Source organism: Culex quinquefasciatus, chromosome 2 (assembly GCF_015732765.1).
Source record: "Culex quinquefasciatus strain JHB chromosome 2, VPISU_Cqui_1.0_pri_paternal, whole genome shotgun sequence".
In the NCBI taxonomy this organism is placed as follows: domain Eukaryota; kingdom Metazoa; phylum Arthropoda; class Insecta; order Diptera; family Culicidae; genus Culex; species Culex quinquefasciatus.
Genome location: NC_051862.1, coordinates 224,565,255 through 224,584,517, shown reverse-complemented (window position 1 = coordinate 224,584,517; position 19,263 = coordinate 224,565,255). Strand labels below are relative to the sequence as shown.

Genomic DNA, 19,263 nt, shown 5'->3' with positions numbered 1-19,263 from the left:
TGACAGCCAAGAATCCGTATCAATATCGGACGCCGCGTGTGCGAAACCTTAGCCTTCAGGATGATCGATTACGGTGTCATAACAGCTGATGGAGAGAGTAGCTCGAACTTGTTTTCAAGGGGAACTTCTCTTTCATTTTCTAATAAGGTGCAAAAAAACATAATCAACTTCAATTTCACTTATTTCTGTGTCACTCGTCGCCAGCCTCCAGACGATTTTCTCTTTGGCCTTCGAGTGACTTTTATGGACATTTGAGCAGCTATCAGCATTATAGAGTTATCTACGTGCGCATGTATTGCGTGTACGTACACGAAAAAGATTGAGGTTAAATTTTGTACCGACCAGCAAAACAAATGGTGTGCTAGTGTGTGTGAGATCGGGCTTAGATAGCTCTATTGTTACTACAACAGCCAAACAACTTCTGACGAATCCACTCGGGCATTGCAAAGTTGTTGAAGTTGTCGTAGAAACCGGTTTCCGTGTCGACCGGTTCATGGGATTCGTGACTGCATTCTGTTGATGCTTGTACACCACCGCAAACTCTGTTGACAAACTCGGTATTCGGTTGGAAGCAATTCCTGCTCGCGCTCAATTTCGATTTCATCCAGCGAGACACGCTGGAAATGCCAAAGTGATCGATTGTTGATTTTGTTGTCGCCTACTTGGATGCTGGAGTCCATTACAGTCGGCCAACTAGATCGCTAGCAAGCATGCCTTTTTTGTGACATCAATCACGGTTAACTTTCGCGCATGTGTTTGTTTATTATGCTGAGAGATTATCTTGCAAAGTGTTTCTTTGTAGGCCCCTCGAGCCCGGTTTGAGACATTCCGACTGGGCTCTGAACGAAATCTGGCTGGCTGTGTTTACATTCGCCCTTCCCGGCGTTTCGCCGCCGTAGCGTATCCTTGTCTACTTAACGATGTTTGTCCGGAGCCCGGATGGTATCGTTATGCGCCGTTGTCGAGGCCATTTGTTGTTTACATGGACGAAGAAAATGAAACCACTTTCTAGTAGGCCCTGTCGCGACTTTGTCTGGTTGCTTGCTGCGGCACATGTTGCTTTGATTGGTTCACATTTTGTGCGAACACAAGAGTCGGTAGTGCAATACCGAGCGCGGAAAACGCATCGACTTCCGTGTAATTATTCTGTTAACACGAACATCTGATTCGTACCCAAGCGATACGATGGCGTGAACTTGAATTATATCACTTTAACCGCGCCGCAACCTTCCTTCGGTAGGGTTACCGAAAGGTGCAACAGTTTTATCAACTTCCGCCGACACAAATTGGGATCAAAAAGGCCAATTCCTCAATCAACGCAGAGACAATCGCTCACGGTGGTTGATTCCAGAAAGACACAAAAAGTAGCTGTTTCGAGCGACTCACAAATTAGACTCGCGAGTCGAAAAACAATCAACGTCACGGCATGAGTCAAGGTGTGAGCGGTAAACGCTGCCGCCGATCGCTTAATGTTGTTAGCGTGAACATAGTGGAACTCAACACAACACTGTAAAATCTAATAAAACGAATGTTGACTTGACTTCGCAGAAGGTTAATTCTGTTGACTTTTTGCGCGCTGCTCGCGCAATAGAACACAAACTCCTCTATTCTGTGCCTAGCGCCGTGAGCTACACGGCACAAAAAATGACATCATCCTGAACCGACACACCCTGTGTGCACGCTCTGAGAGCTCTTTTAAATGCCAATCCTTGCCGCTGGTCTCCATACTTGTCGACGTCGTAGTAGGCGCTGACAGCATGCTCTAGAATTATGCTCCAGTGCACCAACTCGCCAGCCCCCGCACTTCTTCCGCCCAGAACAGATCAAAGCAGTCCTGTCCTGGTGGTCGGGGATGAATGTGATTGCTTTTGCCGAGCGCGCGAGTCAAAAGGTGGCCTTCTTGGATGGAATCGGGAGCGCCGCATCAATTTTGCGGTTCGGGGGGCTCAAAAGCTCAAAAGCCACGGCAAGCTTTGATTGGCAGTCAGGACCTCTCCTCCGATCCTAATGCCTCTGTGTAGGAAATTTCAATCAATATTCAAATGATATTCCATAATTTGACGCTTTGGAGACGTGCTGCATGGCTCGGTGCGAAGATAATCACACATCTCGCCTGGCAGGCTGCACACGGAGGGACTCTGGAAATGGGATTATGCTTTTAATGAAATGTTTGACACAGACAAGTGGAGCTGCGCGAAATATGATCTGCTTGCGGCGAACGACGCTGGAAATCTTGCTCGGATTAACGACCCTCGATGAGCAGATGGTTCCTCATCTTCTCCTCGAAAAAGTGATATTTAATATGTATAATGCGTGCCGCGAACAACGCGCCTGGCGTCATAATACAATAATATGAATATAAATTTTATGCCATTGTCCAGGATCGTTTCGAGTTATTTCGTCTGCAGTCTGTGTCGTCGGTTCAGCATCCGTCGACGAAACTCCCAGCGGAAGTACCCTTCTGCACCACCACACCGCAGAGTTTGCACAGGACAAAGTGAAATATATTGGCGACATCAAGTCGTTTCCAGTTTTATTCTCTGCCGGCCCCCACCCCAACAAGTGGTAATGTCTGGGTGTCCTTTATGGGGTTGGAAGAAAATAATTGGGTACCATCATGGTCAGCCAGCCGCGCACGACCTCGCCTTGGTCAGATAGTGATGGCCCATTATCGTTTGTGGGGAAACTCCATTTGCATTCGCGTATAAAGCTTTTTACAATGTTTCCTTTTTTACGATTTCTAACGGCGTAAAAGAAGCTTCCAATCGACACCTCGAAGATCGCCATTGATGCCGCGAAGGGTACTACTTCAATGTTGCGCGCAAAGCATGCCATGAAAAGGTGTTTGCCGAAGTGGACTAATCCACCTTTGAGCATCCAACTAGGTTTGATAGAAAGATATAATTTTGCTAAAGAAAACTTTTCAACTCAACTCTTAAAAAAACGTAACAAAATTCCTCACAAGATACGAATCACCTCCGGCTAATCTCCGCTCAATCAACTTTTTTTCCTCTCAACGAGGCTGCGCGCGCAGATTTTTCCTAATGCACTTTCGGATCAAGATCTGCGCTTTTTTCCATCATCTCTATTTGCGGTGGAGCATCTCCCTTCGTCCGTGGGGAACAGACAGAGAGGCACCACCAACCCGGTCTAGGCCTACTGAGTGCGCTCTTGTTGGCGGAAAAGAAGGAAAACAATTTGATTAATTTAAGCACAGTTATCGTAATTTATTATCACATCACAAACCGACGCGGCGCGGCTCGGCTTGTCGTGGCTAGCTTTGGTAGGGCGAAAATACCAAGATCTTGGGCACGCCACAACACAAGACGGAGAAGGAATTTGGACAAACCATCCAAGTGGCTTGTGGGTCTCGTGGCGCAGGGGTAGCGGCTTCGGCTGCCGATCCCGATGATGCTATGAGACGCGGGTTCGATTCCCGCCTTATCCACTGAGCTTCTATCGGATGGTGAAGTAAAACGTCGGTCCCGGTTTCTCCTGTCTCGTCAGAGGCGCTGGAGCAGAAATCCCACGTTAGAGGAAGGCCATGCCCCGGGGGGCGTAGTGCCAATAGTTTCGTTTATCCAAGTGGCTTATGGTCCGGATTATGTCGTCGTTCCCAGTCGTAATTTGTGGGCTATTGCGCGCTTTTTACGCGTGATCGTGTTGAATAATAAAAGACACAGCGCGCGAGAGAGAAACGGAAATCAAAAGTAAATAAATTTTTCAAACTGTATCACATTGTTGTGTACGGCTGGGCCGGGATTTTCAATGGCCAACGGTAAATTCCGGTAGTGTGTGGTCCGCCGGATCGCGGCCACAACGGTTTGTGGTTCATTGTCCAAAGCTTGGAAATCCCCCTCAAGACGCGTTGAAATTAGCACTCACGCGCGGAGGGAATTGGTTTTTGGGGTGGGTTGTCTATTTATCTTGCGCTTGAAACTCACTTTAAATCATCTCAAGTGGGGCTCTCGATCGGTCTGTTTAAGGAGAAACGGGTAGTCAATCAAATTACACTCTGCGGAGCTTGTTGCAGCGAATGTTTATGTAGCTCGTCAAGAACGTGATAATTGTCCATTACTTGACTCTAATTGAGAAAACGCTCTTTTTTATTTCATCTCATTTAAGCCCGCCTCAAATCACGGCACTTCCAGAGTGTCCCCGACCGAGAGTGGAAAAAAGCCTTCCTGATTCATTTTCTATGTTTTACATCGGTTTGCACTCTCGGCACACGTCTGTCTATCCCGTCCAACCTGGGGGTGATATCTGTCGTAATCATCTTTTTTTTCCACTGTATCCTCCGGTATCAAACGGGGAAAAAATCCAGCTTCCGCTCGAGCTTCCAGGTTGACGACACGGTTCGTTGTGACGAAATCTGGTTGTTGTCATTTCTCCGGAGGCACATTTGGCGCCCTTCCAGCTTGTTCTGAGGGCGTTGCACTGTAAAAAATCTCTTGAATGTTTATTCATATTCATCAAATCGTGGCAGCCGATACTGGAAATGCGAAGATTCTACCTAAAAATGTCCTTTGTCATACTGGTTATGCATGTAACATAAACACCTGCCATTTTTTTAAGGGGACAAGGGAAACTTTCCACGGTATCCTTAAGTTAGATACTCTTAAATATGAATTTGTAGAATTAATTTTAAAATCTTTTTACCATCAATCGTACTTAAAAGCATTTCGAAAACACAAAACAAGCCTATAGTTATCCCATGACATACTAGATTCGTGAGACTTTTCATAGTGCCGCTGGCGCTTCCAAGCGGAGGAGGAGTGAGAACCTTTGGGGGCAGATTCTGTCGAGGTTGAACAAAAGAGATTTACCCATTCTTTGGGGGCGCGCACATCGCGCGATGACGACAGTGATGATGGCTCTAGGCCAAAACCACGAGATTTCGCTCAAAAGTGTAAACACAATCGTTGTTTTTTTTTCTTTGCTTTCGTCAGTCTGTCAGTCTATGCTCAACCCCCGCTCTGGTGCAGCTTCTAGTTAAGAGAGCACATGCTTTTTGATGTTTGAATATTTAATTAAACGGATTGTGAAGAGCAGAACAAATGGACGAGCCCGCGGTTGCAATTAATTCCAGAGATAAGCTGAAAGGTGGATTGCGCCAAAAAGCGCTTCACTTTTGTTTGCGATGCGCAATACTTTTCGTAATGGACCACAAACGAATGTTCTTCTCACTTTGAATCTAATCATAAATCAGTCGCAAATCAAAAACTTCCCACATGGTGCTGTCGAGTGCAATAATTAGCACACCCCCTCGCCTAATGGCGACTCTCCGCTGGACTGTACTACGAGTTGACGAATACAATAAAAATAATTGTGAATGTCATCATGTGGTGCGAGTTGTCGGGAAAAATGGCCACGTCACGTTCGATGAAGTAAAGGTGACCAATTGCGGTAGAATTGAATGAACTTTCGAGGTCAAAACAATGAAACGATGCAGATTTCTAGTTTTAAAGTGAATTCTACAAATTCATTAAATTTACTTGACTGAGAACACCGTGAAAACCCTCCCTTATCCCCTTAAAAATGTGGCAGGGTGTTATGTAGCAGACATGTCCAGTATGACAAAGAACATGTTTAGGTAACAATTTTCAAAACGTCTATGATTTTTTGTGAAACCAACCAAAAGTCTGTTTTCTTCATCGACAAACTTTTTCACCTTTTCCCGACCCATAACGATTTTGATCGAACACCAAACTGTTGATCTAGCAGGCCTTGGCACAGCATCCGCATCAGTCGCTCTCTTCAACGCCGTGCCTGGCGTGCTAATGGCCGGTAATTAGCTGCAAAAATTGTGCACATTACTCACTTACTTTTGCATTCATCATTTTTATGTGCCTTTTTTATGTACCATTCACGAGAGCATGCAGCCGCGAATCAGACACTTTCCCTCTCATTCCCTCCACTTGAGAGAGTATCATCATCCCTCGCCTGACTGTCTGTCATCACTTGGTATTTTGCTCGGTGGCGCGCAGTTTAGTCACCACGGTAACGCGCGGCTGATCCGGCGCACCGCCAACTTGGATGCAAAAATTGGCTGCGCGCGCGCGACAGTTGTTGTCACTTTCACGATGACGTCAGCTGGGCGGCGGCGTCGCCGCGGTTGGTTTCACTTTTCTTGGCATGCCAAAGATAGGACGTCGTCTGCGGGCAGTCCCGTCAAAAACAAAGGGTAAATCACGACGGCGAAAAATTTCAAACTCTCGGATTAATAGGCTCAATTAGGGGGGATTTATAGAGACCGGTGACCGGCGCAGTCTTTAAAAGAAGACGCGTTTACGGTAGAATATATTTCAAACGCAAAAAAGAGTGGTGGTAAAGAGCAACAAAATGAAGCGAGTGCCGCAATAAACAGATTAATGCGAATAAAAAGCTAATCGCGAGCGAGCGAGCGTTTGCAAACTCGTTTCGACTTTTATTTACCACGACCTATTGTTGTAAGTTATTACCACATCCGTCGCTCTTTCTTTCAAGCGCTTTTTCGTTTTCTTACTTTTATTTAATTAATCTCGCATTAATTCGTCTTCTTTTTCTATAACTTCTTTCCAACGCCGGTTCCGACTCCCACGACTTGCTTTAGTTTGACAACGCGTCGCAAATCCAAGCAGGCTTTGCGCTAACGCTCACGCAAAAACGCTCCGCGTGCGTTTGCTTTGATTTGTTTTTACGTTAATATTAAGTGTACAACACGTGGTGCTAGCGAGTTACGACTTCAAAAAAGTGTTTTTTGTTCTGCTTCTGTGGGGCGGGAATGTCGCCATTTTTGTTTTTAGCTGGGATACAAATTACGCGACGCGGACGGATTACTTCATGCAAGGTACGTGACTAAGCCGGTTGAGTCAGAAATCAGAATAAAACAATTTTTAAATATGAACAAATATCAACCTTTTTCAAAAGGTGACCAAGCGTCACCTTCGAATTCATCAAGTAGGCTACGAGCAAAGCGAGTGACCATCACCAGGGAGTATTGTCCGTTTCAGGGCAATTTGCGATTCCCTTCGCGTACGACGCCGCCTGCTTGATTTTGCGCAAGAAAGTCTCACGACACGAATGTCCTCCGGGTTGCTGCGATTTGCGTAATGGATTGATCGTTTCCCGGGCCCCTGATTGATGGGTCGCATATCCGCGTTTGAGCTGTTTTGAGTCTTACTAATGAGTTTTTTTTTTTGCTTGTTTTCTTTCCAGGTGAGCAATTTGAGCAATTTCGTGAGTATATTTCGACCTAAATTGGATGGACATTCACGTTTCACCACTTTGAATGATTTGATTCTAATCGTAGCTTACACATTTGAAAACGCCGATCGTGACAATGAGACAAAGTCCGAGGTGTGTCCCTCAAATTATGGAACAATAAAGTACGTGACGTCGTTAAAATTCGATGTGGCAATATTAGTCACTTTTGCGATTTCGATGCACCGCCGATCACGGCTTGCCTCGCCAACCAGCGCCTACTGCATAAAGTTAGTACAGGCGAAAACATTCTCAGAAAATCAAACAAATTCACGACATAATTTCGCGGGACAAAATGCACACACAGAGTTGGCAAAAGTCCAATCGCGCAATGCTCTAATTATTCAGTTCCATTAGAAGCAACTCAGCCAGGGGGAAAATTGCGCTCCAAAAGCCATTAGTTTCCAGTGGTGATGACGGCTAGTCGTCAGTCGCACAAGTTGGTCAGGTGCACCGCGACGACGCCAACGACCGACGACAACGTGGAGTTCGTGCAAACGTGACAGCGTGACCGCGGTTTGGGACACTTTTTTTCGCTTTTGCAAACTAGATCGTGATCGCGTGTCGCGCGTTCGAGGGTAGCTGCGGTAATTACAGGCCTCGGACCCGACACTCACTCTCGCTCGCAAGTTCCAGCTGACTTTGGTCAAACTAGGAAATAACAAAATAAAATCAATTTAGTCGCAGCTTGAGAGAAATCGATAACTATCATCCAGTATTAATGGGGTATGTGACCGTGCTATAAACACAGACTAATGAAACTTCCTAAACCTGTGTGGTTGTGAGCGTCGAATCTAGTAATATCAGGGTCATGTTTGGGGGTTGTAACCGTCGCACGACAACAAAAAAATCCTGCCCCCGGTCAGCGCTGCCGAAAATGGGACGTAAAGCAGCACGTGTCCTCGCGCCCGCTCAGCGGGCTACTGGAACCGATGGCCTCCTCCGACAACTATCAGAAATAGTTCAAGGCAGCGGCACTTTGTACGTGACAGTATTCATTATTTCGACCCGCCCTAATGAATGGGTTTCATGCCGTCTGTAATGAAAGGAAATTGCTCGATTAAATTAAAGTTTCTTTTTACTGGCAGTTGCGATTCTTGTTAGAATGACTGAAATGGGTCATTGAAAGCAGTGGGAGGGCTAACACCACCACCTTGATATTAGAATAATTTCGTACTACCGAAATTAAAGCGGCCAGCCCTACTGCGTTGTGTTTACCGCAGAGAGGATTCTGTGAACGGATCACATTTGACAGAATCAACAGGGGAGGAGGGAAGCGTGGACATACCGTACCAAACGCTCCCATTTTGGAGTCAACGACAGCGACATCAAAGTAGCCATTGTGTCAATTTGGGACGCATTGGGCGCACGTGTTTGCACCGCACGCGACTTTCCACTAATTTTGCGTCTGTTCAACAAGTAACAATCCCCAAACAAAAGCTAGCATCAAAATCACTTAATTGAATTCGATGATGGCGAAACTGCCACAGTTCTGCTGCTGTGCGCTTGTTTGAGAGATAAATTGTTTCTAAACCAGCAGCATCATCAGAGCTCGACGTTGTCGTTGGCTGGTGAACGAGGCGCGGAAAATCAATTTAATCAGCGCTAAATTATATCATCATCATCAGCAGCATCATCGACATCGTTCGGGTGGCGTCTTCTTGTGATAGAAACAACAACACAGAGAGATGATCGAAACCTTTAATGACTGCTTTCTGTGCCAGTGTTTGATCGACGAAGACCTACTTAAGGTGAAATGATTCGAGGAAATTATCCTCACAAAAGTATTATTTATTACTTGGCGAGGACGATTTGCGCGTCCCACGGTGACGCCAAGTGATCGATGGCTGGAGTCTAATCGACAAATGACTGACAGCTGCAAGAAGTAGGAGCGACGATCCATTTGCGTTATAAATAATGGATTGCGACGCCCCGCTTAGTCCGTCCGCTCGCGCGGTCATAGACATTTGGATATAAATTTGCATGCGGGAAATCGATACTGTTATGCAGTTTCTTCTCACATATGCCCGGCCAGGCCGTAATGCAACCCAGATGATGTGCTTCGATCCTCGGTCAATCCGAGAGGGGCGCGGACCAACAGCAACAGCTGATTATTATGATTGATATATGTGGAAGTGCTGGATACAGAGAGACCTCTGAAGCCCTCTTCTCGGCGCGGTCATCGAACCACCACCGGTCAGCTCTAGCGAAGATTAATGCGAAAATGAAGCCAATCTCACGTATGGGCACGAACGTGTGCGTTACTGACATTGACAGTGATGAACGGTAAATGGTACTTAGTTGCTGTTGTGGCCTATTCAGAAGATTTCTCCACTCGCGGAAGCACTCGAAACGGTGGAAGTGCGCTTTGAACGGAAGTCGACTTGTAAAGCTTTCTCCAAGAAGTTGAGTGTTTTACCTTTATGGTGGACAACTGATAAAAAACTGCACAATTTTCACAGAAAAAGAACAAGGCAGGATATGCTGCTAACGCCAATTCTCAGTAGGCGTTGTACAACCTACAAGCTTTGATGTCTTCCTCGTGCATAATAAAAGGTTCACGCTTGGCAGCACACACAAGGTGCTACAAAATTTGCACCTTTCGCCGTGCTGATTAGAGCGCGCCCTGTTGGTGCTTCCGGTTGTACCTACAATGCAGGTTTCGCTATCATCACTCAATTCACAGTCCGGCGCAAAACTTGACTTATCAATCACTCAGTACAAATAGGGTAGTCAATATGTGGCGCGTCGTCCTCACAACTGTCGGGGATAAGATAGCCGACCTCGCTAATGTATTTGTAAATAAATGTAAATATGCAAATTACACATATTGGAGCGGGCGATAAGCCCGCCGCCGTGTGACAATGCGCGACCAACTCGTTGACCTTTAACGACTCGTTATCAGCGCAACATATGGACGCTCAGAATTCCATTCTAACGTTCGACACAAAGCAATCAAAGCATGCCGAGCAACGCCACGCCACACTGTCATTAGCATGTTTTTGTCGGTCGATTTTGGGAGGTCGCAGCAGGCCATGCAACTAGTGTGTAGTGGCGCACTAATAACAATTTAATACACAATCAATTTTTATGGCCGTCGTCGTAGCAGGCCCTGCGTTGCTCACGTTCCGGAAAGTACCCCAAACACAGCCGGTCATGGCTTGCTGCCATTTCTGGTGAAATTTAAAAATAAAATTGGCGATGACGTTACTGCGATTACTGCTGCGCGATATGGGCACAGTGTGTGTGGCACTTTTTTCTGCTCAAACAAATTACCCCATCATACAGTTCTTCATTAGGCGACCACACGGAAAAATATGAATTTCATTAGAGCTAACGGTTTCATTGATGAAATCGCAAAATTTCATCATAAAACCATGAAATGATTACAAGAAATGATGAGTCTGATTCATTATTTCTTTAATTTGATTCATGATTTCATGAAATTGATTCAAAATTTCATAATTTCAAATCATAGTTTTAATCATCAAAATCGATTCATGATTTCACGACTACGGCAAAAAAAAGGAAATTAACTTCGATTTCATAAATGTCTACGAATTCAATAATTAATTTCACGAATCATACTTTTTTCCGTGCAGTGTGCGTGAAGCGCACTTTTTTACGACCTTATGTGCGGATGCGAGCACAAGTTTCATATTTCACACACACTCACGATCCACTTAAAAAGCAGCATGTAAATTTTATGCGACGATGATGATATGCGACAAACGGAAGCAAACTATCTGTGGGAAGAATTTCCCCCGTAAAACAGCTTTGTTGGTCATCATCGTCGTCGTCGTCGTCACACGAAGAACACACACAAAAAATGTCACAGAAACTCCCGGGAATGCACTTGTGGCAACATTTTGAACTGACAGCAGCTCATAAAATATGGCCACACGTACACACGCCCCGATGTGTGTAAAATATTTACATCGCAGCATGCCAATTAAAGCGCGGCTTCCAGAAGTGGCCCATCAATAAAACCGCTGAACGCGGCGTCGATCTAGTTTTCTTCAAAGTTTCATCCCCGCGCGCACGAGACTTGTCTCGTGGCCTACTGAGGGGACGGGCAACACGTGTAACATGATGAAAGTGACAACATTCACTCGCTCACGCGCGCGCTTGTAAAAAAAACAGTCGTAAATGGGTCCTCGCGCGATTCGAAGGTAAAAATAGTCATTTTCACTCACATTTCCACGGCCTACTGCCGTGAGGGTTCACGTTTTCCGCGCTCCCGAGGCGGATTTTCCCTACCAGAAACCAGAAATATCTCTCTGTCGATCCGCGTGTTGACTTATCGACTTGCGAAGGGTAAACACACAGCTGGTTTGGCGATATGGAGATGTCTCCACAAATCCGAACCGGATCGTTGCCGCAATGATTAGAGATATTTATTTAGTCGCGCGCATACACATGCACACACGCGACCTCCTAAAATAGGAACCAGGCGCGCGTAAATCAAACATGCCAAGTGTTTGCCCGAAAAAAGATACACAACGCAATCCGGGGGCGTGAAAGTGTGTGTGATCAACGCCCTCGCGAAGCGATAAAATTTTGAACGTTTTCAGTTCAGTGTGTATCGACAGCTTGACAATAAACACATAGTTGTCTCATGTGATGTTTTTTTGCATTTAAGCCTACTGCGTTAGAAGCACTGTTTTTTCCAATGCCTACTTGGAGCAAGTCGGCGAATGTCAATGCCAATCTTTAGTACCAGCATTCAGCCGCGAGTTCAAGTGGTTTTGCAGGCACGAATTTCGATTAACATCTGTAACATAAACAACAACACACGACTTGAGCAGATTGGGTCGGTCGACCTCCCCAAAGTTCAAGACGCGTCTATCCAACCGACAATTGGAGCAAAGCAGCTTCGATTTTGCCCTTTCGTTTCGTAGTTTTGTTTCAAGGTGTCTTCGTCGGCTGTGTTGCTTCTTTTTAATACAAAGTACGACTAATTTCAAGGAAAGCCACCTCCGTCGACTGTTTTATGTAATGACATTGTAATTGCAGCTGCTAATTGTGATGTCATTCTGCGTTTCGCTTCGTTTTTTTTTTTTGGTGCACTCTCATTGAAACGCGACGGAAAACGGAAGTCTGAATATGGAAAATCGTCCGCGTCGGCGGTTGGTGTCGCGTAACGCGCCCCAAGTGTGGCGCGCGCATATCGGCTCACATCCCTGTTGTTTAAACTTTGCACACAAAAAAGCATTGTGCACGGAGAAAACCGTGTAACTCCCGCCGCCGCCAAACGAAACAAAAACATAGTCCAAGCAAAGAGAAGAAAAAAAGTGATGGAAAGAGAGAAAAACAGTAATTTTAATTGTTTTGTGTTGTGTACTGTTTTTTCCCCCTATTTCGCATATTGTTTTAAGGCCGGGAAGCTGCGGTTTGGCCTGAACCTGGTAAAGCACACTCTTGAGCCCGAAAGCATAGAAAGTTGGCACTCACAATTTAGCTCATCGATCCATTATTGTTTATTAGAGAGGCAGCACACGAGCCCCGTGTGAGTTGTTTTGTATGTTGATGTTGTTGTCTGCCGCGATGATACACATTCATGCATTTATACTATCATCACAATTGCCGCCCCTCTTACCTCCCACAATGTTCAATGTTTTGGTTTAAATCATTATGTTTCTCTCGCACAGCTTTGAGAGAGGGGGCCCAGATATGTACGCACTCATTTTCATTCATTAGCCAGTAATTAAGGCAACGTTTATATTTTTCACATCGTAGCAGGCGTGTGCGATACTTGGATTATGTAAAAAAAAGTGCAACACCGCCACCGCCTACGATGTGTTCCAGGGCGAGATGAACAACAATCGTTGCGTTAATGAGGCAAATTTACGAAAAAAATAAACTCAGCAATCTGTGTTTATTGTCGATTTACGACATCGTTTTTGAGGGAAATGTGTGTGTAGCAACGTGAGTGGGATGGGTTTTGGGTCAAATCAATTAGTGAGTTTGTTAGGATTTAAGCTGAATTGGATTAAGCGTTTTTAAGGAAGAACTAATTTGATAAACGGGAAATTAATTGACGAAATTCAATCCGAAGTTTACCCATACCATGTTAAAATGTTGAAAATGTAATTCTTATCGCGGAATAATACTAAAAATAAAAAGATTATCAATTTTTTTTTAATTTTGAGATTAACAAAAACCGAAAACCGTATTCGAGAAACCAAAAGAAAAAGAACAAAAAGAACTACAATAAACACAAAAATGACAAAAATTACAAAAATGACAAAAAATTACAAAAATGACAAAAATTACAAAAATTACAAAAATTACAAAAATGACAAAAATTAAAAAAAATACAAAAATTACAAAAATTACAAAAATTAAAAAAATTACAAAAAATACAAAAATTACAAAAATTACCAAAATTACAAAAATTACAACCATTACAAAAATTAAAAAAAAAACAAAAATGACAAAAATTACCAAAATTACAAAAATTATAAAAATTACAAAAATTACAAAAATTACAAAATTACAAAATTACAAAATTACAAAATTACAAAATTACAAAATTACAAAATTACAAAATTACAAAATTACAAAATTACAAAATTACAAAATTACAAAATTACAAAAATTACAAAAATTACAAAATTACAAAATTACAAAAATTACAAAATTACAAAAATACAAAATTACAAAAATTACAAAATTACAAAAATTACAAAATTACAAAAATTACAAAAATTACAAATATTACAAAAATTACAAAAATTACAAAAATTACAAAAATTACAAAAATTACAAAAATTACAAAAATTACAAAAATTACAAAAATTACAAAAATTACAAAAACTAAAAAATTACAAATTACAAAAAATTACAAAAACAACAAAAATTACGAAAAAAATTAAAATAATTACATAAATAACAAAAATGACAATAATAACATTGACATCAATAATATCAATGACATAAATGATAAATATTACTATAGGACTACTCAAGCCAACTTGGAATAAATGTATTTCTTTTAATTATATTGTTTTAGAACCTTTTTATTTGAATATTTTAATCAAATGTCATATTTCCCGGGAATTTCTTGGCTTCCTTAAGATTTTTCGTCGAAAAGCTATGATTTCATAGTTTTAAATCTAACACTAACAAGTTTGACGATTTGTAGAGCTAAATTTTATGAGCAATTAACGCTATATCAAATCCAAAGTAAATGACACAAATCTAATTCAAAAGAAAGCATATTAAGTGACTGCTGAAAATTTAGATTAAATTTCTTCATGCGTGCCGAGATTAGTCACTCAAAATCCCCAAAAAGTAAATAAATCATTCGCCAAAGTGATTGCACTAATTCACCTCAAATAAACTCATCTAATCCCACGAAAACTCCTCAACTTCGTCGTTGTCGTCAGTACCCGCAGGTCATCCCGGTCACGACTCGCCGGTGTTGCTTGGCTGGCAACTTTGAAGTTCTGAACAAAAGCTCCACGACTGTGTTTTTGTGAAACTCAAAAAGCGATGAAAATGTGGCGTATAATATGCGCACAGGCTTAGTTTGGTGTTGTTGTTTTCCAAGGCGCGCTCCACCAGGGGTAGATAAAAAGTCATTATTCTAGAAACCATTGCTGGATTTATGAGAACGAGCGCATTTTTTAAACCTGCTGGAAATAATAAATAAATGAAAGGCTCCAGCCAGGCTGACGAAGTTGAAAGAATGTGTTTAGTGGCTCGCACACAAACCCTGATGATTAACGACAAGAGTTGGGAGGAAGCACGGTCCGCTGGTCATGCCGTCGTCGTCATGCGTTTTTGCCAATCTCCTCCTCCGCACCCTCGATTATTGTTCTTTGATGGCCTGTGGGAGTTTCTTGGGAACGTCGTCGACTCATAACTTAATTACGGAGTCAACGAGTGCGCTTTTTCCAAGCTAGAATCATCAACTAGCCTAAGTATACACTCCACCTCTCGCTCTTATATCATCTTGGACGCAGCAAGCCAAGGTTCCGCCGGCCGTAGCCCTCTTGGATGGAGGAGCTCGCTTGCGTCATTTCTTCGACCTTCTTCTCCTTGCCGTCGCAACAGAATGCCAAGTCACGGCCTGCTTGGTTTGTGTGTGTGTGCAAAACATGCATTCACATGTAATGCATCACTCTTGGGACCCCGCCGCCGCCCACGCCTGCCCTCAAGGGGGAGGAACGTGGACTTGGCCGCAGCTAGTCGACCGTATCGATTGACCTCTACCTTCGTGCCGCGCTCTTGTCGAGGGGATGCAATTCTTCACAAATTGATTTTTATCGTCGCTCATCGTCGTTCTACGGTCGTTGTCGTCGCCGGTCGAGTGGAAAAGTGTCACTTCCTTCCTGTCCTTCATGACGAGAGCCCCGGTACAAGTGGCTGCGCTGTGCTGTATCGTTCACGGGAAATGTGCACTATGTCATGGGATATGTTTGTTCTTTCTTCGGTATTACGTGCGGGCATCTTTTGTAAGCTCTCTGCTGATGACTTTTTTATCACTTTAAATCTCGAGATTGAAAATTTGTGATTCAAACCACTTTTTCCCAGCGGTAATCAATGCACCAAATCTAAGCAAGCCATGCCGTCGAGGGTACGATTTGACCCAATTTCGGTCTTAGCCCATTTAAAATTTATAACCCTTCCGGGAATCCATCACCGTAGGTGCACTGCACTGACTCTGTAACGAAGTTATCCTTTGTGGCTTGATGCATGTACCTTAACATGCAAGGTGCATAATGCAAGCCATAAATTTCCCCCGTTGTCCTCGTTTATGTTGTTTTTTTTTTTTGCTACTGCGCCTCCCCACAGCGCTAACCGCCAACAAAACCAGCCCAAATGACGCCACACCACAACCCCGTGGAAATTGAAAATAAAAAAAATAAAAACAGGATCTTGAACCGCGGCCTGGAATTAACGTGGCGGTAAACAAATGGTTCCCCTCACCTCACCAAAGCGCGCGACCTACTTGGACCGAGACACGCTGGCACATATAAGAACGATTATATCGATTTTACTCTGTTGCACAAGCCCCCGCCTACTACACCCACGCATGAATCACGCGCCAACTAGATCCAATCCGTTGAAAAGAGATTAGAAACAACGTGTCGGGACGACACTCACAAAACAAAACCTGTCAATCGCGATCTTGGAAATTACAACCGGATCACGTACCGCACAGCCGAAAAATGTTTCTGCGTATTCACCACGTATCATTCCTGGAACCGGGCCTCTCAAAAGAAGGAAATTAATTCTCCATTCGGCAAAACACCACCGCACACACATCCGCGCGGCATAAAAAATGAGCACTTGACAGTTTCCTTTTGGGCTCGACATCCTTGCTGCAGGAAGCCAAAAGTTGTGGGTTCTTGCCAGCCGGAAACCGATGCACACCACACCCCTATAATGTGTTCAAGTGGTTGTGTTGCACCGGAAAACCGAAACATTGTCATATTCGATTGTGGGAAATTTATTCACCGAACGTCCGGGCTCGGCCCGTTTCAGGACATCGCAGCAAGCGGTGCCAAGGATTAAAATAGAAAACTGTGCCATGTCGCTCCCCTGGGTTCATTTTTCATTCCAGAGTTGCTTCTTGTGGCTGTTTTTTGTGCCTTCAAAAAACGGGAACGGGATTTGTTAGACCGAATAAACAAAGCTGTTAAACGGGCGAAAAAACATCTGTTCTATGTCGGAAGACCTGCACTCTTTTGGGGAAAATATTTGTGCGCTTTTTGCGGGCGCAGCGCAGCTGCACCACAAATTATAATTATTTTTCCCAATATTTTCAATTTCCAATCGAAAATCGCTCGAAGGATGAGTCACACAGCCTGCTGCGGTGACTGCGAGTGTGCAGCGAAGCGGAAGTTTCGCCAGCTGTCAATCAAGAAGTCAACGACGTCGTCGTCGGTGACTGGGCTTCACCGACGGCCTGCTTGGTTTCGGTCAAGTGTGAAGTAAGGTGGAGAAGGCGATTTTTCTCATCGTTTCGGGAAAACCGCAACCGTCGTCGTCGTCCGCCTCTAGAACGGGCTCAACCTTGTGTTGTGGGGGACGACGGTCATTTTCCCACATTCAATTATGATTATGTAGATCCAGGCTTTTAGCAAGATTTCCCAGCGCTGCGCGCTGCGTTGGCTCTTTTTCCTTTTGTCTTTCGGACTACATTACCCAACGCACCTTTGAAAGAGAACGTTGGACACTATCTCTGGTCCGGAATCTACCGTGGGTTCACGTTTTCCTTGAAATCGCTTACCGTAGTGCACTAGACTCACATCTGCATCACGTCTAGAACCATTAAAATACACTTCTTGGACCGGCAGTAGACCATGATGATACCATCATCGTAGTAGGCCTTGTGAGCAGACGACACGGAAAGGGCGTTCACTGGGCGGCTAACCGCCCGGCCTGCTTTGTCCTCCCTCATGGACGTTGGGTTTTGTGTTCTAAAGTTGAAAAAAAGTAATTATAATTACGGTTTACGAACTGTTGCGCGCCTCTGCAGTGCGGAAAAATATGTTTTTTTTTGGATGGCTGGACTCGAGATAAACTAACCTCAAAGTGAGGGAGATGCGGTGTAAAGTTCTGCCTCAAATTGCCCAACTGCCGTCAGGTGAGGAAGGTTGTGAATTGGTTTAGAAATTCACACAGTCAGTATCATAATTGTGCTATTGCATGTCGGCTAAACATGTATCTCGTCTGTTTTTTTCCTCTTCTGTTTGTTCTTCAACTGCTTCGCGTAGGTTGAAAGTTCGCCAAGAGATTGCACCAAATCCAATTTGCATAAATAATTCAGCTCGTTCTTCTGCCGGCTCTGACGCGCATAACTGTTTCACACCTTCATCGAGACCGTTTATCAGATTGGGTTGAAACCCCTTGGAGGGTTTAGCGGTGATTTGAAGATTATACTCGACTTTTTTCGTGCGATTCATAACTGCTAGATGGCGTGGGTTCGCGTCCTAACATCCGGCGAGATTTCCAACCTTTGCCATTTCACCGCAAAGGTCACCACCACGTGGCACGTCCGTGCCTACTACGATCTACGAGGAACGAAAAACCCGGACCGTTTTGACAAAGTGACCATAAAAGAGTGCCCGGGATTGCTGAATAATTCATCGTCCTGCCGGTTTCTTCTCCGGCTCCAGAAAGTCCTGATTGATGGGCCATTGCGATAATCGCACACTAACTTTTGCCATTCTATTCCATTATGGACCTTTGTTTTATTGTTCCAACCCGTCCGGGGAGGTATGTGGTGGCAAAAATGACACTTTCATTGGCCGAACCCCGGACCTTTGGCGTGCTCAACTTTGCGTGATGATAAACTTCTCATTATTCCATATACCAACTACGCCAAACCACCATTTTTGGGGTTTATTTTCGGCAAACGACGTTACTCAATGAGGTTTTTTCTTCTTTTTTGGGTGAGACCGAACGAAAGTGTGAAAAAGAAACGTCCTTGGGTCAACCTTAGAATTTGAGGTAATTCATCCATCATTCTGGCGGCGGCGGCTCGGTGGTCGACACCGGCTGAACACACTCCGACTACAGATTGTCAAGGCAAACAGATTGGCCAATGTTTTTGGACACCAAACGCGCTGGACACCAACCACCATTCACGTCCAGCAAAACTGGCAGTGTTGCAAGCGCAAAACATACGTTGCCAGTGCCAATTTATTTTGCATCGACCAATCTGTCTCCCTTGACAATCTGTAACTCCGACACATTCCACACTCTGTTTGTTTGCACACGTAATTTGAAGCCGGCAACGGCTCAGCGAGAAGACAGAGAACCGTTTTAGTCTAAACAATCGAACGGTGCTGATTACGTAATCTTCCAACAGTAAACTTCCATTGTGTCCCCGTTCTGAACGGGGCGCAGATTCCTGGAGAAACCCAACTTGTCCCGTTATTTTCAGTTGAAAGTAAAAGTTTTCTCAATATTTTCAATTTCCCAAAGTCGTTTGCCTTTTTTCGCCCGCTCCGCACCTGTCAAAACAATCAATCATCAACGCGCGCGGCCTACTGTGATGAGAGC

At 44.1% G+C, this 19,263-nt stretch overlaps 1 protein-coding gene across 11 annotated transcripts in view; it reads left to right on the top strand.

Annotated features, from left to right (window-relative positions):
* The window catches only part of LOC6051858 (rap1 GTPase-activating protein 1), a 158,385-nt gene that overhangs the window by 132,989 nt on the left and 6,133 nt on the right, over window positions 1-19,263 (top strand). The window lies entirely within an intron of this gene.